The 22335-nt window shown below is 45.9% G+C and overlaps 1 protein-coding gene across 1 annotated transcript in view; it reads left to right on the top strand.

The window, feature by feature from the left end:
* Positions 1-15679: 15679 nt before the first annotated feature.
* LOC144170085 (uncharacterized) overlaps positions 15680-22335 on the top strand; it is a 60798-nt gene continuing 54142 nt past the window's right edge. The window contains exon 1 of the mRNA XM_077699635.1: positions 15680-15952. The gene's annotated coding sequence lies outside the window, so the exon portion shown is untranslated. The remainder of the gene's footprint in view (positions 15953-22335) is intronic.

Below are 22335 nucleotides of genomic sequence, written 5' to 3'. Positions count from 1 at the left end.
CGAGCAATCGAGAAAACCGCTACAGAAGGCCACTGGTGGCGCTGCATGCGGACGAACAAAAACTAGCTTCTGTAAACGTTGAGACGTAGGGGCGCTGCTGTCGTTAAAATTGTTCACGCAGTCCCGTTTTTCCCTCATCGTCGTTTTACCCGTTGCCGTCCCACTATACCATGCATCAACGCAAGCGGCGCTGCCTTGTGTTCTTTCCTGCATGCTGTCAACGCATGCGCACGGCATGCCGCACTGAAGTGGCGGTCGTTTCGTAATCGTTTCGGCCAACTTTTTCTTCCTCCGTGCCTTTGGCGATGCACGCCGACGCCGTGGCCAGTGACCAGTCCGCGGAAGAGATCACAAACTCGGCACCCTTGATCGCTTATATTTGCTTCGGAAAATGGGAGTAGGCCTTTAAGCGGACGTCTACGCTGCTCTGAGGCTGGAACAAAGAGCTCAGATATTAGCCAATTTAACACGTTAGTTGGGCTGAAGTTGTTTCTCTCCGCGGTCCGTGAGCGCGTGCGGTATGTGTGCACAAACTTTGATGACAGCTTTATTTCTTTCTTTGCAGTGAAAACAAAACGACGCTTCTTTATTGACTGCGTTCTCTTGACAAGTCTTTCCAATACCAATTATATATACTGCGACACTCTTTGATACCCACGTTATAGATAACTACTACCGCATAGTGAATCCAGTGTGATTACTCGCTAATTAGCGAGTAATAATACATCTGCCCGTTTTCCTGCAGTTTTTCTTCATGAACACCAATAGTGCAGGGGGGACCAGCAGAAGAAGGCCGGTCATTCGGTGAACTTGAATTACTACGGCAAGTAACAACATTAGGGTAACACTGCGAATTTTCGCGATACTGCAATGCATAATTTGAAATAAGAATGCCATATAAGTATGAATATATAGAATGTAAGGCAGATGCCGCGGGGTAGATTTAGTTCTCCGGGTTTTGTGTTATTCTCCTCCTGCAAAGAGGCTTGCGTTTTTGCTTGTGAAAATTACTAGCCGGGACGAGACAAAATACAAAAACTAACTACTAAGCATATAACTGCATGCGTAGCATGATGTGTGTGATGTAAAATGTGACGCAGTCGGTTACCATTATGTATGTACCCCATCGCAACATAAGTAACGTGCACTAAGTACCATTGAGCGCGTACTACACCACAGCGAGATGATGACTGAGTGTTGAACAAAAACTGCCGTTTCTGCGACGCTTTGTAAACCAAATGCATAAAATGTAATGGCCTCAACAAGTATTTTGTAATGAAGATGTTCACAAAAGCTCCACGAATTCTTCAGCGCTATTGGCGGTGAGATCTTTGAGTGGCGCCCCCTGGCTCTGACGTCGGCTTAGGGATTCGCGCCGCTGTCGTCTGCTACACTCCGCTTGTGAGGGGCAACAGTGCCTGGGCTAGAAATCACCCGCTTCGTTGCTGCAGTGCGTTAACAAACGTATTTCTAGGGACTCAGTTATTTTGCCAGCTTCTGACGCATCTGAATAATTTGAAGCTGTATCCCCCACAAGTGTGCAACACACGAAGAGATAGAGAACTTTCTTCAGAGTATCGGTCAGAAGATCGTGTGTAACTCGTCCTTTCTTGCTTATTCGCGAGGATCAGCGATGAGAGCTTCTCGATAAGTATTCAAAATGCGTAGGCTTCCTTGCAGTATTTTGAGATGCTCCTATGAAGACTCAACAGACTAATACTACGTACCAAGCAGCGGCCTCTATACACGCTCATCGCACAGCAGGAAATAAAGCGGCTTTCTTATGTTTCTTTCGTTATTGTCTCGTATAGGATTAATGTTTCTTGCTTTTTTTTCTGCCCAACGCATTATTTTTTCTGCGCCGTCGCCAACTTCTTATTAGGAGGTTTCGGGATGTTTGGGAGCCTCACAAAGGTCGTGTGGATATTTCCTTCATTTTGTATGGCATACATTGCCTTCTTCACAAACTGGCTTTCATTACGGTTGCGTGCAAGAAGGTGCATACCCGCAGCGTGCTTTGTTTATTCACATGCAAATACAATGAGAAGGTTTGTGCTACGCCACCGCGATCGCGCCCTAAACATCGTGGTCCACAGTACTCGAAGGCGGCTTTTGTGCTCCGAATTTCTATCGTAATTATATCGTTATCATAACAAACTCACTCTCAACTCGAACAATGATGACATGATTACGGTGTTGAAGGCATGCTATACTCGCTAACTAACGTAATGAATAGTATGCCTGCATATATTACAAGACTCGAAACCGAAGAATTCCAAGTAGCTCTTTATTGCTCTTCAACCCTTCCAGGCGCGAAGAACAAATCCTATTCTACTCGGAAGGCGTTCTATGATTTGAAGAAAATTACTTTTACTCTCTTGTCCTGGACTGACGACCCGGCCCACTAACCAGATCGATTTAATTGTTAAACAAAGTTTTCCCCTCCTCTCCTTACTCCTCCTCCTCCTCCTCTTGAGTGCAGTTTTCCTATTAACGCATATACGAATATCGGGAAGATATGGCTGTGCGAAATGTTCCGAAATATCCCTCCAGGTCTTAACAAACATATATGTGTTACTATATATTTAACGAAGACGAGACTCGTTTTGCTCAATAAACCTCCATACTGGTTAGATGCCTGGTATAGAATCAGCACGCGCGTATATACACACTGGGTTATTTGGAACTCAACCTACAGTTTTTGCAGTCTATAGTGCATGTCGGCAAACTTTCATGCCTTGACAACGTAAAGTGATGTGACAAAACGCGTTCGAGCGTTCGGCAAGGTTGCAAAAACTGTTTTATTTTACATATGATTACCGGGAATCGTGATGCCTTCTGCCAAAGCCGACAGCCCTGAAGGCCTAGAATTTGTTTTGGTCTTCCATTTTCGCTGTTGTCGGTTATTAGCAGCTGACTGTTCCTTTTGTTCGAATGCTTACATGAGAAGCTGACGCCTAGCTCCGACTCTTCGCGCTCCGCACACCGGCTTCTCAAGGAATGGGGTGGCGCCGGCAATGTTTCTCCCGTAGCAGTATCCAAAACTATACTTTAATTGACACCATGAGCTAGTGTATGCGATTTTAAGCCTATTATTATGATAAAAAGTTACCCACACGCCAATTCTGGTGCGGACAAGCATCAAACGTTGACCGAGCGCAAAGAAATAGCAGGGAGAGCGATCCTGAGTGAAGCAGACGACAAATGCGAGAATCCCTAAGCTGACGTCACGGAGGCGCGCTTCGCAGCGCCGCCTGTGTTCGCGCTCACCGCCAATAGCAGCTATGGCTTTGCCCGAACGGCATATGGGGAAAGGGAAGACGTTTAGTCCTTCTCAAATTGAAGTCACTGGCAATTTTGTACTTGACGCCTCAAATTAGAAAAATACGATGTTCACGAAGCGGTTTGGGTGCCGCAGAACACCTGGAAATGGGTTCCTGCAATTTCTTCTTTTGCCTAAGATATTCTCCTCTCGACATTTTTAATGCTTTGTACGGCGTTGACAAAAAAGTGGGATTTCGTTTTCTGTCAAAGGACATCACTAAAACTGCAGCTTAGCCGTATAATGAAAGTTAACTGCTGCAAGGCAGTATCATAGATGTCGGCGAAGTTCATTAAATTTTATGTGCGGTGTGCGCGTGTATATTAAACGCGCACGTGAATCTTGGGTCAAGAAGCACCTAATATATATGCGGTTCATTGTTCCAGTTGATGCATGAAAGAGTGCATACTTCACTGCCGTGCACGAGTTATGTGGAACAAGACACGAGCAAAAAATATACAAACGCACTCTCCCCAACCGTTTACTGGGACATAAGTGGAACAGTAACCGGAACCGCCGACATCGCATGACCCCATTTCTTCGGTTCCAGATAAAAACCACGAACATAAACAAAACAAGCTGACGGTTCCAGATAAGATCCACCTATATGCCTCGTTCCAGCTATTCTTTCGTTCGGATCCACATAAAATATATGGATCACCCTTTTTAACTGGAACTTATATGAAACCAGATTAACAGTGAAGCAAGTAGAGCAGTTCGTAACAAGTGATACTGACAGGGTCTATGCGAGTTCTACAAAGGAGATCTCAACGCTGTGCGTCTTCAGCTTCACCGCAATATGTTGCTGGACATAGCAAAGCAACGTTCAACGAGTCTTGTCACATTTCATGATGGGGTCGACCTTTTTTCGGCAGAAGCAGGTGAACCTCTGAGGGTGCTCCTTCCAGAAGTTGTCAAGCTTCTACAAATCGCAATGACGATTTCTGTGACGTCCTGTTCTGACGAACAGGACGTCTCGTGTCTCCAGAGAGTTAAAACTCTCGTTAAATCTTCCTCGTGTCTCCAGAGAGTTAAAACTTGCCTGCACTCAACAATGGCACAGGCCAGACATAACCATACCGCCTTGCTCCACCGCCACAAAGAGCACGCTAGGCAAGTGGATCTACATCTTGTGGCCAACGTGCTCATTCATCGAAACGTAGTTAGAAAAAATACGTTCCATGTTTAAATCTGCGACCACCCTTCTCAGGAATACGCTCTGAAACATCGTCCGTTGCTGAAGTTAGTTAGTTTCTCAGTCGTGTGTATCTATATATGTTTTTATTTATTTGTATAGAGTAACTGGTATATAGAAAAACTGTAATAGCATGCTTATGTCTACGGAATTAGAGGTATATTGAAGAACTGTATTAATTTTCTTGTTTCCGTGTTCTCAGGGTGTATAAAACCACTGTGAAATCTGAAGTGCAAAATGTGCTTGCATTTGTGGCCTGCAACAGAGAACTGGGGCTATCGATCGAACTATTTAGACGTATATAAAATGTAAATGTAAAGCGCAGATATGTTTCTCTATTTCTTTCCCGCAGTATTATTTGGCCTATCGTTCGCAGGAGTTCATATTTCAACTTACATATCTCCGCGAAAGGCTGAAATTCTCTGTGGCTATTATGCACGCATTGGCATTGATAGGGCATGTTCATTCTGTTTCCTTTTCTTTCTTTGCGAGTCATTTCGTGAGTGGTCGCGTTAGGGAAGTGTGCAAAAACAAAACAGCAGTGTACGATGAAATGAGCGAGTAGATACGTCATTAGTGCTTGTATGTTCGCTCTATACTTTTTTGAAGTGTAAGCGTTTTGTAACCGTTGTATTGAGATTTGTTGAATGGGTATCTTATACATATGTCTGTTCGTTATAAATGCATTGTGCGAAAATGAAAATCTTAAAAGCTTCTGATTACAGAGCGATCTTTTGTTCCTGTGCACAACTTTCCAAATGAACCCTTCTGGCGCGCGAGGAGTTTCATAGTATAGGGTATTTAAAAAAAAAAACATTTTACTCACTAAAATTGGCAGCAAAATTTAGCTCCTTCGCGCAACAAGTAGGAATATTCCTTGAATACGTGTTTTACTGGTCACTTTTATGCAACAAATTTTTACCCTTGAACTGCCCATTAAAAAAAATCAAATCGACTCGCTTTTTTGTGCTGGTGGTTCAGTCATGCAATATTTTTGCATAAATGTGACCAGTAAAAGACGCATTGAAATAAATTTCTACTGCATGCGTCAAACCGATGAAGTTCAGGATTCATGGATTTGCGGGACGTCTTATTTGGGGACACTCCGTAGTTAGCTGCCACAATGTAAAAGGACCTCACTGTTGCAGGTGCCCTTAAAGGAACCCCCCCCCCGCTTCCTCCCCCCCTCACCGCTTCGAGCCGCACTCCAAATCTGCCCCCCCCCCCCTCCCCAGGAAAAATAGAAAGTCTACGCCACTCGTATGTTTCATGTGCCCGTAGGCGGGAATTAAACTAGCGCAGATGAGAAGATACACTGGCAAGGCAGTGGCTTTGTTATTTTTACAGTTAATTCCACACGTGAACATGTGTCATGTGTTCGCGGGCATGAATCTAAAGCAGCAACGGCATGTACGCGTAATGTTGCTTCCAGTTGCACCAAAATCTTTGGGTTGTGGACTTGTGGGGATTTTTCTTTTTTTTTCCTGGGCCTCAAAACAGACCATATAACCTTATTACGAACACTGCAATCATAACTTAGCAGTATAGTCTCGTGACCGGGTGGACATGATTTCCCTTCAAAAGGAAGCAGAGATGCCTGGGTTGCACTCCTAAAACATTCGTTTTGCCACGTGCACTTGACAACAGAGACTTACCAATCAAAATATATGTAAAAAAGCTGTAGCTGATTCCTCTGTCGTAGGAATCGGTAAAACACGAAAGGGAAATGTGCAGCGAAATCTGCAGCTGAGCATGACTTGCGGGTCGGCGGCTGTCTGGTGTGCTTGGTGAGCGACGTCCGACTGGCGAGCCGCTTCGGCAAAGGTGTACTGGCGTAATTTCTGTGACGGATATGACGTAAGTGAAATCTTGGTGTATCCTGGCATAAAACACTTTCGTGTTAACATATAAAATCCGAAAAGCAACCCTGTATAAACCCAGTATAGCAATAACAACAGTGTATAAAAGAAGCGTGTGCAGATAAGAAGCTTCAGACCGACGACATACATCCGAGTTTAATTTTCATTCATTAACGTCTCTTAATAAGCAGCATTTTACATTGCTATTTTGACCAAAAGTAGAACAGAAAACATCTGGGTGCTATCGAAAAAAAAAAAGACAGAAAAAAATAGTACAGATATGGGCAAGTAATTGACTTCAATATATGGTAAGCATCAACTGAAAATCACTATTAGACGCGTCAGATAGCTGGCGGCATTGTATACCGTAATGCTTGCCTTCAGGAGCCACTCTGTCATGTCATTCGTCCTCGAACAAAGCAGAGGACGCCCAAGTTTAGCTGCATCCGTTCAAAAAAGTGAGAAACAGAACACAAAAAGAATTGTACTGTGCGGGAAAATATTGTGAGCTGTCAAGGAGGACGTTAGAGTGCTCCGCCATCGAATCAAGTGGGACCCATTATCTCTTTAATGGCCAACGCTCGAACCGTGTACGCGAGCTCCCGTAGTCACCAAGCCTTGCGCCGACTGCAGGAAAGAATCGACGCCGACGACTCAGAGTACCGCCGGTCTGTCACTGCTGCGACTGCTTCGCTGACGGCTGCTCCAAACAGCGGGCGACTTTTAACAGAAGCTTTCCCCCAAAGGGGGGGACAAAATTTTCTGAGCACAATTTGTCACTACAGTTTTGTTCCTTTGTTCGTCTCCGGCGTCTCACTGTACACCCCTGGCTCACCGATCAAAGAAACAAAAGAAGCTTGAAGCTTCCTAAGCGCGCGCCCAGATCGCAACTTTGGAGTTTTAAACCGCGTTTATCGAAATTAATCGTTCCGCAAAAATAAAGCGAGGAGCTGCAGGGCGCTTGTAACGCCTCGCTGTCTGACTGCTTCCTCGCCTCTAGTTTATTTTCCTACATCTCCGCTTATTCCTTTTTTTCGTTTTCCCCCGCCCTTCGTTCAGCGCGTTTTGGGCGGCAAAACGAGCTACCCAGCTCGACAGCGCAGCCCGGCCTGCGGCGACGGTCCGTTCGCGTCGCCCGCGCGCGCGCTTCGCCAAAGTGTCAGTCGGGCTGGCAGCTATTATTTACCGCCGGCGTCGACGACTTTATCGAGTTGATTACTCCACTTCTCCGGAGGATTTAGCAGTCTCTTGATACTTCAACCCTCGGTCGCGAGCGCTCTCGCTCCGCTCCTTTTCTCTATTTTGTACTGGATACGCAGCATACGGTTTTGGAGGAGCAGGAGGAGGGAGGTGTCGGGCTGCTCGAAGTTGAGTCGTCGCCTTTTCGCTGCGGTCTTTTGTTTTTTACGGCAGTGGCGAGCCGTTTCCCGACGATCCAGAGCCTTCCTTCGTTTCTTTACAGGCTACTGGTTATGCCTCCCTTCTGTAGATTTGCGCGTCTTCTGGTACATTCGCCCCCAATACCCACCCCGCTTTTTTGCAGACGCGGTTGGAGAGAGCGACTGGCTCTCAACCTCTTCCTATTTTCGTTTTTCACTTGTGTGTGACGCAGAAAGCGATTTTTTTTTTTTTTTTTCTACGGGGGTCTCAGAGCTCAGGAAGTTTAAGCTGCATCACTCTTGTTCTGCTTCCGCTTCGTTGTCTGCGAGCGAAGAATATTTATTTTTTCGAGGGGACAAAATGCGAATTCGGAATGAAAATTTCATTCAGCCTGCAAGTGCTCGTTTGAAAAAAAACCTTTTTTGTGCGTGCGTGTGCATCCGTGTGTGTCTCAGAGAGACAGATAGAGAAGGGGGAGGGGGGAGGGAGGGAAGAGATCTGAACAGTAACGAACAACACGCTTCGCCTTGACTCGTCTGTGTATATGCGATATGAAAAACTAATGATTATCAAAAGATTCCTGTCTCACCCCGCCCTCCTTATTTATTAGCCCCTATACCAAAAAAGGGCGAAACAGCTAAGAGTGGTGTCTTATCGATAATTGATCAACTACGGTTGGCCTAAGAAAGCCCGTCTCGTTTCCTTCCCGCGCTGATTTGACTGCACAACGTCCGGCAGGATTGCAGCTGCGCGGGCGCCTTGCGTTTTTCACTTCGCGGTACACAGGGTCCCGACGGGCATCGCGCTTACGCTTCGTGTTTGCGTCCAGATCGTCATCGGTGATCTCGTTTCGCCACGTTCGTGCCCATTTCCGCCTTTTATTTTTCTTTATGAGAAGGCTTCACTGTGCAACAGACAACGTGGGAGAGCCAGCTTACAAAAACTAAGCTCACATCGATTTTTTTTAAATCGGCTTCACTTCTAAACACAACTGCATTGCTGAGAAGAACATTTTCCAGGGGCAATATACGCCTGTTTATATTAAAATATCAAGCGCCAGAGGAAAACGGCTGGCGGAAAGGAGAGGGTGTGAAAAAGTGAGTAGGAGGAGAGAGTCGTTTCTCGTCCTACACGCAAAAGAAAGGGGGAGTCAGTCTATAACAGCTCCGCTGAAAAAAAAGATACCCTTAAACTTGGTGTGCTCGTTGATGAAACAAAGTTAGGTGATTTCTGGGAGAAGTATTTTGTCACTGTTTTAATTACCTACCAGTGTTGACAGGCACGCTTAAAATTTTTCGTTAGCTCGAAATTGTGCAGGTGCTCAAATTTCATTACCTGACTTGACAAGACTGCCGTTTTCTTGGCACCTGCTGCGGACTACAATACGGCCCTCGAAGAAGGTTTAGAACACGGAGGGCGACGATTCGTACAAGCTGAGTTGTTCAAGCTGCGCGATGTTCTTTTTCCCTCTCTGAAGGAATCAAGGTGAATCAAGGTGACGCGATTCCTTTATCTCTAACCAATTATTTGCGACTTCAGTTAGTTCAGGGTATTGAGGGTATCGGTCATAACGTATTCGAGACTTAGCTCTAATTCTATAGTGGAGAACTAGGTTAGTCTCGCAGAGGCTACAGCATTCATGAAGCTACAATCGTGCCCTGTTGTGTATTTGTATCATCCCGATGCAGCTAATCTTGAAAATGGAGGTATTGTTCTAGCTAACCTGCTCACTCAGTTGACGCCACGCCATGCTTTATTTTAAATTTATCGGCGAGTACCGACACGCACGCCGAAAGAACAAGCTCTACTTTAATAAATGGGTAAAAAATATATCTCAACCGAATAACTTTTCTTTTTCTGTCGCCGCAAGAAATGCATATTTTAAAAAGTAGACCACGAGCAGGGCGGCATTTCCTGATGCACAAGTTGAAAACCTTGAGCCGCGTTTCAATGTTGCCTGCCTGGGAAAAAGAAAAAAAAAACAGAGAGCCGTTTGAAACTCTCCTGCATTTTTTCTTGTGTCCTTCTTCTCAAAAGTTTTGGCGTCAACATTTACAGTGAAATGGCAAGAAAGTGCGAGGGTGCCAGAGAAGGAAGATGGCCGCGAACTATTTAACGCTCAAAGATCAACGCTATATTCTCAAAAACAGAAAACAGTTAAACACAGAAAGAGCATAAAGCGAGAAAAACACAATTAAAGGGTGACACCTAAACCAAGAAGGCCAAACTTTTTCAGGCCCATTTATCTTCGTTAAGGAATTATATCGTGTCAAGGTACGTCTTTTTTCTCCCCTCTATATCCCTCTCTCTTTTTCACACTTTACTTTTTTTTTTTCCTCGGGAGGAGAAGACACGCGTGTAATACGCCGTGGAAGAAACTTTTCACACAAAGCTCCCCCATCCTCATCTTGGAGCTTGATACTCCACTTTTTCCCTTTTCCTTTTCTCTGGTACGCTGTGTCTGCCTCCAAATTCTGTGTCAGTTTTTCTAGGCGAATGGCGTTTCGCTTGCTGTACATCCTTTCAATTTCACTTCTACCGGGCTTTAATCGTTTGCTTTTTAAGGAAAGCTCTGCAGCGCCTGAGAAGTCGCGTAGAGAGACGGGTGAAGCAGGGCGGCTTCTACGGTAGCCTGCCGAAATGTCGGCTTGCTCTTTATCTCAACATGGGGCCGCGCAGCTAGCTGCCCTTCTTTTTTCATTGAGTTGTGTTTTAGTCTTAAGTTTGAAAGCGTCGCTTGTTTCGTTTTTTCCCCCGTTCTCTCGATCTTTCTGTGATAAATGTATAGGTGCGCAGTAAACTTTCTTTTTGCTTTCTTTTTCGCTTTTCCCTCCAAACTTACGGTATTTCATGCATAATGAGTGAGCTTGGGCGGCGAGCAGCTGTTCTGCTAATGGCGCAAAACTGAAATCTTAGAGGATAATGTTTCATTGATGTTGAGGTGGTCGTTCTGTAAGCACGGTGTCTTGGCGTCGTCTCGTGAAGTCACATATTGCCAAAAACACGCAATGTTGGCGCAAACTCGCGCCCACGAAGAATGCTAATGATGCAAAATCTGTCAACAGAAAGAAAGAGCCTTTGGGTCGCGCGTACGCCGTCGTAATCGAGCGCAGCGATGGCTTCGTAGTAGGGTCATTCCACGGCAAACGTGTTAGTTCAGGCGCTCGACCCTCCCATATTTTTCTGAAAAAAAAATCTCTGTTTATTATCGTGTTTTAGAAAAGCTCTGGTTGTAGTGCTGCGTGCGAAAGAAATTTTTACACTACGCGACAACCATTAAAGATACGGTCCTGGACAGAAGTGCGTCAACTTTGTAAATTTATTTTAATCATCCTGGACAAGATGGAAAGGAGGGGCTCTGGACATGTCACATGTGTTTGCTGGTATCTTCGCTCAATTAAATGAAATGTCATTAAAATATTTTTCTCCTTGTTTTTGCGAATACAATGAAGGTAAAATGGCGTAATTTCGAATTTTTTAAAAATTATCTTCCGCTGCGTGGAGCGAAACGAAAAAAAATTTTGAAGTGAGGCTACACGGTTTCCATTATTATAAAAATATTTTTGGAGGAGTCAAGTAAAGTTATTTTCGAAAAATAAGCTCCAAATTCTGCAAAAACGCATTGTTGACACAGATTCGATCGTAAATTTAGCAATGCGACAATCCTAGTAAAAATAAGTGGGATAGTTCGTTGAGTAGACCGTATGTTGGAGTTTATTGTAAAAAAAATCCCAATTGTAAATTTTGTTTACAGCGAGGAAAAAAAGAGGGCCGTACACGCATTTTTTTTTTCTAATGCATACGTACGTCATGGGAGTACCTGCACTGCCTTTGACATAAAACATAGCCTAATGACTAGGAGTTTACTAGAAAAATGTAGGTTGCATTTTAGCAATGCCGCCTTTTCCCAGCATAAGATTACGCAGCTTGAAAACTCAATTGGCCTCTTTCATCATTATGTTTCGATAAGGTAGCAGTATGGCTTGTGATATAATTGAAATACCGAAAGTGGCACTGCGCGTTTGTCAGTATTGACAGTCACGTGAGACTCATGTTTTGTTTGATGTTTCCCTCCATGATGTTCCAAAAAGTGCATCCAATATAAAGCAGAGTAAAAAGTTAGCTGCTGTAAGAATTAGAGGGGATTGCAAAGCAAAATGTTACTCCATCCGCTCTGTAAACGTAGAGCAAAGAGGCTTCATGAAGAATCCCGGATTCCTGGAGTGAACAGAAATTAAATAAATAAAAATAATTCATTGCATCTTATTCCTGCAAATGCTCACGCTCATTTACAAACATAAATGAAACGGGATGTCTTTGTTTGGCAGGCTATATAAACATTGTACCTTAAACGTATTTCACTATGCATTCTTTCAATGTATCTCGATGTTGAAATACAGGTGCCAGAACTCCTGTAAGATATTACTGCTATGCTTCTGCATCGTGTAATGCCCGTCCCGCGGCAGCCATGACCCGCGTATATAAAACCTATGGGATGTGTTTAGTGTGCAGAGCGTCTCCCGATTGTGGATACGTGGTGCAATTCGTGCGGAGCAGCTGTACGTTTTGCCCAAAAAAGCGACTATTGATTAATGATGCTGCCTGAAAAAGGTTCTTCAGGAAAGTGACAATAGTCTCAATTACAACTCGCACTGATAGGGTCACATTATGGTAAGTTGCGCTACAGAAGGATGTCGTATGCCTGGAATTTTCGCGCGTGATGTATACCTTGTTCGAGGGAAAAAAAAAAAAAAACAGGTGACTATTCGGTCAGATATTGGAAAAAATCTGAAAAGGTACGACCGTCCGATGGCATTGGGGCGACAAAGGTTATGCATGGTGACGTTTGGATGATGTTACGTAAATACTTAGTTGAGAAAACGTTATTTTTTCATTATTTCTGCACTTGCTTCGCTCATGGACGTATGCGTTTGGGTTCTGTTCCTCGTTGCAATGTTTCGTGGTTCCGTCGAATAAATGTTCGGGTTTCCTTATTTCGGGCCATTAAGGCGCAACCACATGCAACGTTTTGGCCGCGTCTTGCAACCGTCTGCGGCGCCTGGCGCCGACGCGGAACGGGCGTTGGAGAGGGCGAGCAACCACATGAGACGCGCGAAGAGCGCTTCTCCGATCCAAGTTGCCAGACTTACTTTGGTAAAGGCAGCATCGTTCTGTTTAAGTCATTCTTAATAAACTGAAGAATAATCAAAACTTCAACAAACAAAACACGTTAAATTGATGTTCTATTAAATAAAGTGCTAAAGATCCGCCAAATAAAGAGCCGCCATGTTGCGTGCGGAGGGGGACCGGAAATTGAGGACAGCAACATCCGGCGCAGACGCCGAAAACGGACCGAAAATCTGGGATGCGCAGACACCGGCGCTCCGAGCGCGCTGCTGTGTATTTGGTGGCGCGCGCTGAACGCGCGTCGCTGCGGACGGTCTCCAAACGCGACCAAAACGTCGCATGTGGTTGCGTCTTTACTGCATTCAAGATCCTTTCTTTCCTCTTTGTCGCGTGAGGACGCCTTCCCTACGTTTCTCCATTTCGGTGAACCTCTTCTGAACTCATGCGCTCGCCCCCCTCGCGACTCACGCCCCAGAGGATCGAGCAGGAGCGCGTTGCCATAGCAAAGGCGCTGCACCTCTATCCCTCTTGCCCTTGCAGCCGCGTTTTCCTCGTTACCATGGCGACGGCGCTAATCACGTGGTCGCCTCTGCAGTTGAGCCGCGACAATCGTTGGCAGGCAGGCGCGTATTAATAGCAGCTGCGCTTTAAAATACCCGTACGTAGGAACGCAAACACCTTAGAACTAATTTTCATTATCATGACTCCCCGTCAATAACTAACGCGGGATGACATTTTCAGTACCGCGGTGGTGGGCTTCGTTTTCTCGAGAAGTATGACGGCGTGTCACCGGCTCCTCAGGTAAAATGAATCGCACATAGGTGTGCATGTTCGCGTGTGTTAGAACGCACTTTGCTCCGTTTTTTGTGATGCACCGACGCAACTGAATAGGAGCCAACCTATAGGCCGAGCTCGAAGAACTTATCGAAGGACTTCCGGCCCAGCATGACGAGCTATCTGAGCGGCCCACTAAAACGCAAACTATCATTATTGTTTTAAATACAAAGAAAATGCAAAATAAACCGAAATTGAAATTTGCCAAACACGCTTAGCCAAATAAGCTACACTTACTCCGAGATGCAGCCTAATTCAGCGGCGCAGGCAACACGGCGCTTCGAAGTTGAAGATTTCCAACATACCTGCACGGTGGGACGACAGCAATGACAAAAAAAGCGAGGTGCCTGGTGCACAGACACACATGGGCAAAAAAAAAAAAAAAAGATCCCTCTTTAGAAAAAAACACGGGTATCTAAAAGCATGCAGACAAAAGAGAGCCAGAACTGCAAAAAAGTTTAACTGGAGTCCTAAAAGAAAGAAGAAGCCGGGGAAAGTTAGAAGTCGCTAAGCCTCGACGATGAAGGTAACACACTGCCGGGACGCAGGAGGGAAGTTTAAAAGCGTGGAAAGGAAAATAAAAACAGGCCCACTCACTGCTGAGCGGAGTGAGCAAGGCGCGCAGCGCTGAGATGCATTAAAACGTCAACCGATGGAATTGACATTCTGTCTGGAAAGGCGCGCCGAACCTTTGCTACGCAACTTCCCACTTTGCCGTGAGCGCCCACCAACTCTCTCGCCTCCCCAGCGAGGATAGGCCGCCTCCTCCGCCTTTTCTTTTTTGAATCTTTATACTTCTATCCACCCTTACGCGGCTGCTTATGCATTTATTTTTTAAGCGGAGTGTAGAGAAGAGCCGTATGCCAGCTTGAACATCGAAGCTTTGCTGTTTCTTTTCTGTAGCGGCCAAAGCCCAACACGTACTGACTGCAATAATTGTGCTTAAATGCACAAACAAGGGGACAACGGAATGGAAACACGACACGCGACGAGAAATATACTCCGCACCAACTAGCACCTCTCGAGCGTGCAATTTGTTACGCTCATATAGCTGTGATCAGACATGTTCATATGTTTCGGTTAAACGGGCGTTATCCCGACAGTGATAAACATAGCAGTGCCTATAGCTCGGGGAGCCTTTTCCTTCTTTCTCCGTTTCGGTCAATGCGAGTGAAAGCCTCAGAACGAAGTGATGGCTCAAGTTTAAGCAGCTCAATAAGCTTACTTGATACCCTCTCTCTATTTCCTTTTATCTACGAGAATGTATCATACGCCCAAGTTGGTTTCCTTCCATGCGTTTGAGAAGGCCTCTCAGAGTTTGTTACTACTTTGCACACTGAAAAGATCCCCGCAGGAAAGTATCGCGGGTCGATGTGTGTCACAGCAACGATTCTCAGACACTGATAGCTCGTATCGAAAGTTGCGGAAATTGAGCCTCCCTACATGGTTCGAGCAGCGCGGGCGATACGCATCCATACGACGAATCGCGGAAATCTGCGAGGTAAGCGGTTACATCGCTTGTTGCAATACAGTGCGCGTACATCTCTCGGACAGAGCGGAAAAGTCGCGAGGGGGCCGACAACGCACGTCCGACGACTGCCCCAAGCCAGCAGGCAAGAGCGGTCTCTCTCCTCAGGGTCGCGGAAGCAGACGACAAGCGAGTGCTCTCGACGCCATCTTGAAACGTTCTCCCTCCGGCGGGAGACTCCCGTCGATTCCGCGGCGTCGCCCTCGCTCCCACTCGACCCTCCCGGCGGCTGCTCGTCGGTGCCGGCGAGGAGCGGGGAATGCGAGAGGGGGCACGACACGAGGCAACGTGGCGAGGGCAGCAGAGGGTGGGCGGGGCGAAGCGGCCTGCGGCATTCGATTGGCCCCGTTCGGGAGGTGGAAGGAGGGAACGCTTTCACCGTCCGCTGATCGCCCGCAGCCATCGGGACTGGCGTAAAGAAAGCGCCCGCAGCCCGATCCCTAAAACGCTAACCGTTCCCCCTTTACGTGCAATCGCCCGGATAGCGAAGAAGCTGACCGATCGTTTGGCGGCAGCAGAAATCGTCTGCTCGCAACCCCTCGGCAGCCGGCACCCCGACGACCACGCAGTGGTGTTTTGTTTGGGCCGTCCTTTCTGCCCGTGCTCGGCTGCCCCCGGCCAGGAGAGCACCCGGGACCACCAGCCGAAAGCCAGCAGCGCCGGCATGCATCGCGGACGCCGGCACCGCGCTCAACTCCGGGAGCCAGGTAAGCAGAGACCTCGAAAAGGGCAAGAAAAGGGGGGAATTTCGGTGCACGGAGACGCTGTTTTCGACGCCCGGCCCTGCCAGCGCTCCGGAAGAAGAGGAGAGGGAAAGGGGGGGAGGGGAGGCGGAGGGCGTTCGCTAATTACTGATTAGGTTTGATAGCCGGCGGGGCGACCTGATTAAATTTGCCGGATTAACGCCCCGCCTGTGCTCCACTCACGTCGCTTGCTCGCAAATGGGCCCCCCCTTTCGCCCGCCGCTCTTGTTTCTCGTGACGACGTTCTTTACGTAAAACGGCCACTTGTCTCTACGCCATGCCACCGGGCTCTTCCGAAGCCGCTGCCGGCATCTTGGCTTCCCGAGCTTGTGGCTGCTGCGAGTCACTTGAAAATGGGTCGGAAACGGCTTCCCTGCTTGAAAGCATGTAGAGAGAAATCAGGTTTACGAAAATAATTTGCTTGCTACGACATGTTATGCGTATTCTGACCCTGAAATTCCAACTTTTCCTTTGCACACCAAAATTCATGCGATATAGAGCGGTCTCTACTAACCGAGGCTTCAGCTTGAACATGTTAACTATGCCTCTCTGGTGGCGTTGGCGAGTAGAACAGATGGCAGGAAATCCAACTTTACCGAAACAGAATCGGAACCATCGGGAATGTGGCGCGAAAAGCGCGCCGGGAAAGCAAAATAATGAATTCACAAAGAAAAAAAAAAAGCCAACAAGCACAATGGGTTTCACTGAGGGCACTACATCAATCATACACCACATAACAACAGGATGTTCTTAAAGCAACCTATTGCCTTCCGCCAACATTATTATGTTGGTGGAATAAATAAATTAAACCAAATATAAAAGCGGATAGGAGATATTATTTTAGACGAGCATAATATTCTCCAAAGGAGCAGGATCCGGTTTCAGAGACCTTCTCACGGAATCCGGCTCTTGCAATTTATCACGGCAGTTGCGTGCTAATGGATTTCAAGCGACGCCTGGAAAGCAGTATCTCGTGGAAACGAAATTGTGTGGCAGTATTATATACAGTTTCTAACGCAGAAGAATTGGCTTCTTTTTGTTGTTATATTTTTGTGTTTCTTACCCTTAATTCAAAACGTTTTTCTACAAGATTATTTTTGGAAATTTCCTGCTTTATTGCAATCGATGAATTTGCGCCTTGTTACCGGTTCAGCTTAATAAAAACAAAGTACTGAGTGCACGTTTGATAGAAGCCGGTTTTTATTTTAAAAATTAGCTTGGACTAATTTGTTTTAGAATTTATTTATGCTAAGTCTTGTTTTGATGGCATTAGTGGGGCTTCTGTAATCGCGTTAAGCATACATAAGGCCACCAAGTGGAAACGGCTGTCCAAAATTTCTGCTGCAGGGGATTGCAGAGGAGTTGGCAACTGCAGGGCCGATCCTCCTAAACATAGCTACAATTCATGAGGTAACTTTCAAAATCTCTTCCAGTCTCTGGCTAGCGTCTGTCTCAAACACAAACGATCAAGGCTTGTATCCTACAAGAATTTGCTGAGAGCAATCGAGTGAGGAACTGTTCGTTCCCTGGGCTCACGAAAACAGAACTAAATGTTTCCTAGGAAGTCCTAAGCAAATACGGGGCTAGTGTCGCTTGTCGTGGCTACGCGACTTTCGTGAAGAACCTTCAAGGAGGGGGGAGGGGAGGGGGAATTGGTCGCGCTCCTGGGAATTCGTGATTCAAGTATATTGGGGATAGTTAGTGACAACTTATAAATTTAGGTGGTCGGTCGGTCGGTCAATTCAATTCGGTCGGTCGGTCGGTCAATTCAAATTTCCCGCCCCCGTAGTGCTGGCGTGTTCCCTGCCTGAAGCAGCGCCAGCGGGAGTTTTGTTCTTTTTGTGCTTGCTTTTCCTCCCGCACGTGTCGGCGTTGCGCTGCCACTTTTTTCGATTACTATCGCAGAAACCAACCCAACGAGCCTTCCGAACTAAATGAACGCGGGTACTGCCGGTTAATTACATATATTTTGCGTCAAATGTACCTGCAGTTTTTTTTTTTTTTCGTTAAACAACGGGGAGATGTATGACAAGCGCCAGCGTTTCACGAGTTTCGAACGGTTATGATTATTTAAACCGCTTGGTTTTCTCAAACATCTTCGGGACGCCCTACGACGGAATGCCGGGCTCTTCTTTGGTCCGTTAACTCGCGGCACCGCTTGATTCCGGCAGTCGTTTGACATCGACCGTTACAGCGAGCTACGACGACAAGGCGAGCCCCTAAACTGCTCTGCACTTAAAAAAAAAAAAAAAATCCGCAGGCTCATGTCCCCGTATGCCCCATATCCATTCGGGGTATGGGCCGAGATATGCAGAGGAAAACCTGCTCCCCAGTTGCTGGCTTGCTTAGTCAGCCGCTTCATTTCCCCTTTCGTGCACTAGGAGGTTTACTGCGGGAAAGTTCAACAGCATTTTTTTTTTTTTTTTGCTCAGTACTGTACCTCGTCGATCTACCGACGTCCGCAATTGTTTTAACTCGAGGACGGCGTTTATGCAGTAATTTAATTTGTCTTCGCTTCAGCGCCGCTAGCTGGTTCTACTGTCAAGTAGTGGTGTTCATTCATATCCTATCTTTATCGTCGGCGCTTGCAGGTGTACTTGAAGAAGCATCGGGGAGAGGAATAGATAACATTTTAATGAGCTCGAAAGTGAGAGTGGAACCATATTTACGGGAATATGGAACACGATTCAAAACATCCGACTTTCAACATTGTCCAGAACTCCACACTAACTTGGGGCCACTGCTCTTAAAGCCCTTGATGAGCTTGACACTAATTGTCGGATGCACAAATGCTAAAGCAGAAATTTCAGGACGCCACTGTCCTGATAAAGATCAAAAAGTGGTGTGACGGGTGTATACCGACAGTTATAACTTCTCCGGCCTTCATTACATCAAGCGTAGTACTTGGAGGCGTCCCAATGCAGAAGTTTGTTGTTCTATGAACCATTTCGTCAAAGCTATATAGTCCCTCTGTCTCTCCTGTATCATCGATGGCGAAAGAGCTGCGTCGGGATTGTTCAGTTGCTTTGCCTTGACCCCTTTTTCTGGAATTCTGGCACTTCATTCTTTGTTGTCGGTTTATTTTCTGTGTCTTCTTTTACCATCCCTCTATGCCCATCTTGAATAAATAATGCCCCATATTGCCCTGAAGCATGTGCATGCGTGCATGTACAAAGAGGCGGCGTAGGCTAAGAAGGCAAAACGTTTCAGCTAAGCCGGCTTTTTTGTCAATATCGATTGTTGCCTACAAAACCATTGGACCTGCGTTGAGCGCGGCGAAGGTTATATTAACAAAAGGGGCAGCAAATGGCTATTTATATCAAATTTGCCATTCATCATATGTCAGAGCATCATAACCTGTTAATAAACAAGTATAAAAAATGTGACTTTAAGATTTTAAGCACAAGCCTGCCATCAGCAAGCTGTTCATGTGATTGGCGATACTGCATGAAATCAACCCCTCAGGGCACACCGAAACAACAGTATCCGTAGTGTAATAATCGCAGTTCTTTACATGCTGAGGGCCTGATCAGATGACTTAATCGTAGTAACTCATGTAGCTTCATTACTTACGTAAGACTGCAACATTTATCGCTAATGCCCCGCGTTATTGATATATATCAATAAGACGAAAGGCTTAAGTGCCCCGTTGTGAGTAAAACCACTGTTGTTGTAGTCGTTTTTTTTTTTTTTTTTCAGTCAAGAAAGTGGCCGCCGCTATAAGAGTAAAAAAAAAAAAAAACAAGTGTGATTCGATGGAATTTAATCCCTTGTATCGCTCTACCACTGCGCTATCTCCGTTTTTAAACATAATAAAAACGATGTGCATATAATTTAAAACGGGGCAACAATGCACGACTAATAAGCAGGGAATACCAGTCAGGGCGAGAATAATTTTGGCCGTAGAAATATTTATTAATGATAATTTGCCAAAAGTGTGATCTATAAAGAAACCATAGAATAAGCGTGTCTATCCAGCACTCGCGTTTTCCATAAACTATGCAGAGCGATTCGGAGAAAAAAAGCAATCATATGGCACATCACTGTCTGCGGGTGGTACAAGATACGTTACAATATGTGGAGTCAATTCAAAGTCCCTCTTCAGAGTTCGTTGAAGGGCATCCCAAAAGAGTATGGCATCCTTACAATTTATGGAGCAGTGGTCAATTGTTTCCTGTACATCGCACACGCGAGTTTACAGAAGACACAAAAATGTTTCGGTTGTGCTGCCATGTCTTAAAGGCAAAGTTTCGGTATGCAGTTTTAAGAATGATGCTTTCTTTTTTCTTTTTTTTTTCTTTTGAGGGACGAAGCGGCACTTTACGGACCCATAAGAGCACGTCTTGTCCAGACCAGATAGAATAAACAGTTTTCTACAGTGATTGTGGGAGAAGCATGGAAATTAGGCCTTGTAGAGTTTAACAAAAGACACAGTGAACACATAGCCCGGTGAAAAACGAACCAGGAAAAACCACATTGAAGAGTAAACTTCATACAAAAACACCCACGAACAAGGTCTGAGCAAAAATGATGATGACACAACAAGGTTAGGCAAAACAAGGTTAACTTGCAAAAAAGCTCAAATAATATGGTGGGCTGAGTCCCGAAAAAAGAGTAACCGTGCAACTATTTGCCGCACAAAGAGATGGGTTAAGCCCAGCCCTAAAGGTTATCACGCCTCATTGGCTTCATCGTAAACGGCCAATTATGCGAGAACCCGATGGAGCCGCTGTATACGTGACTCCGAGCGCAATGAAGAATTTGCATTACAATTTTGATGCCAAGAACATGTAACATGCCTGGGCTCTTGCAAAAATCGACAAATTATGCGGCACAAAAATCAGTAAATACTACGAAGGGCCTCAGTGCGCCCCCGCCAATAGCGGGTGCTGTGTTTGTAGGAGTGCAGCGGAACACCGAGATATTTAAGTTGTACGCAAGACCGTTAGATCCCGGCTTACCCGGTTGGTGTTAGGGCCCATAAGGCAAACAAAAGTCCAGAGCTCTTCGAAAGGTTGACTTTAGCACGAGAAACTAACCCGAATTCATTTGTCGTTGAAGCTTTTCTGATGGAGGCGAAAAGCAAAAACGCCCGTGTGTACGAGATTTCGGCGCACGTTAAAGATCCCCAGGTGGTCAAAATTAATCCGGAGCCCTCCACTACGGCGCGCCTCATCGCCTGCGTTGCGTCGGCTCGTTAAACCCCACAATCAATCAATCAATTTGTCGTAGAAATAATTATCAATAATCTGCTTATCACTACAGGCAAGGGCGAAGTCGTCAGCTTACACCAGTAGTTTGAGTTCGGGTCAGAGCATATTAAAATCCCAAATGCAACTGCATTCGTGCACAGTGCGACATAAAGGCTCTATGTAGAGTGCAAAAAGTAAAGGCGATAGCGGGCAACCTTGCTTTACTGACGAATGTATAGGCACGGGCTTCGAAAGCTGATCATTAACAGTTAGGCGGGTAGAGCAGTTACTGCAAAAGAGACTTGCTCCCTCGCAAACGATCGAACCAATGTTTTCCCGCTCAAATAAAGAAAACGAAAATGAGCGGGAAACACGATCAAATACTTTTGAAAGATCTATGTGCTGTAAGGCGAGCTGCTCATGGGAATCTTCACAGAACTGAAGGACTGCTCGTGCATTGTGTGAATTTGTCTGTATTAATCCGTCACGCAATCCCCACGCTTGATGCTGGCTAATAAGTATGGTCGTGGCAAACTGCAGACGATTAGATGATATCTTCCCGAATATTTCGTAGTCAACATTTGTCATAGTGGTTGATCTGCAGCTACGCGGCGAGCGGTAGAACAAAAGTTGTTGTCGTTGTTGTTCCTCTCTCCAAGGCACATGCCCACTTGAGGGCTTTATTGGCCAGGAACCGGGAGCGTTGAGGGGCAAATGTGCCCGATTAACAAAATGCACAGGACTATAAATTTGAAAGACAAAAGTTGCCGCGGGACACCTGAACGTGGTGGCACGTGAGTACAACGGGGGCGCACCATTCGCGCAGAACTGCGATTCTATGGAGGCTGTGGCGAGTGCCAGTCTGCTTACTGACGTAATTCTCGCCGTTAAAAATCAATACGAAAGTGAATAAAGAGACACAAACATGGTGTAGAAGAAAAGAAACCTGTCGAAGTAATTGGCTCCTAAAGACAAAGAAACGAAAGCGAAGAAAACGAGGAAAGAGACGCAAATATGATGCAGCAGCAAAACGTCGTTATTAAGCATTGCCGAGCGTTCGCGTTCAAAGCACGTAAAAACGACGTCCAGCAGCACCCAGCGGATGACCAAAGGACAATCTCTTGGCGCCGATCTAAGCAAAGCCACGCGCGGCTT

The sequence above is a fragment of the Haemaphysalis longicornis genome, unplaced genomic scaffold, assembly GCF_048455015.1.
Source record: "Haemaphysalis longicornis isolate Haplotype H1 unplaced genomic scaffold, Haemaphysalis longicornis Haplotype H1 scaffold_2, whole genome shotgun sequence".
Taxonomy (NCBI): Eukaryota; Metazoa; Arthropoda; class Arachnida; order Ixodida; family Ixodidae; genus Haemaphysalis; species Haemaphysalis longicornis.
Note: the sequence above shows the minus strand (reverse complement) of the source record. Positions and strands in the feature narration are given on the sequence as shown.